Raw genomic sequence first — 688 nt, forward strand, 5'->3', positions numbered from 1 at the left:
GGGGAGCCCTGCAGGGCCCCAGGCAGGGGAGAAGGAGACAGGGCCTGTGGGGCGGGGTGGAGCAGCCCCCCATGGCCCAGGGCCCCGTGTCTCTGCAGGCGCAGCTGGGCAGGCAGCAGCAGCAGGCAGCGCGGGGCCGGGTCCTGCCCCAGGGCCCGTGGAGCTGGACACGGCTCTGACCACCCTGTCTCCCCGCAGTGTGACTGCAGAAAGTGCCACGACCACACAGGAGACCCCCTCACGTTCACCAACCTCTGCAATGGTGCCCAGCTCTGCTGGGGGGCTGCGGGGATCCCCCATCACCCTGCCAGGACAGAGCCCCACAGGGCTGGGGATTGCACAGAGACATGGGGGCTCACACAGCCCCTCACCCCCAGACTCAAGGGCTGTGGGGGACCCAGCTGCCACCGTCCCACTGGGGACGAGCCCAAGGTCTCATCTGAGCCTTGCACCAGCCACAGACAGCCCTGTGCCAGGGACAATGGGGACATCACCTGTTGTAGAGAGGCTGCTGAGCTCAGCAGGGACACAGCCAGGGCGAGGATGGGGCTCTGACTGGCATGGGACAGACATTGCCTGGCAGGGTCCCCGCTCTGTCCTTCACCCCTCTTTGCCTTCTCTGGGACCTCGTGGCTATGGGGGGCTGCTGGCCAGCACAGCTCAGCCAGCCACGGGAACAGGGCCGGCC

Source organism: Chaetura pelagica, unplaced genomic scaffold, assembly GCF_000747805.2.
Source record: "Chaetura pelagica isolate M959 unplaced genomic scaffold, ChaPel_1.0 scaffold438, whole genome shotgun sequence".
In the NCBI taxonomy this organism is placed as follows: domain Eukaryota; kingdom Metazoa; phylum Chordata; class Aves; order Apodiformes; family Apodidae; genus Chaetura; species Chaetura pelagica.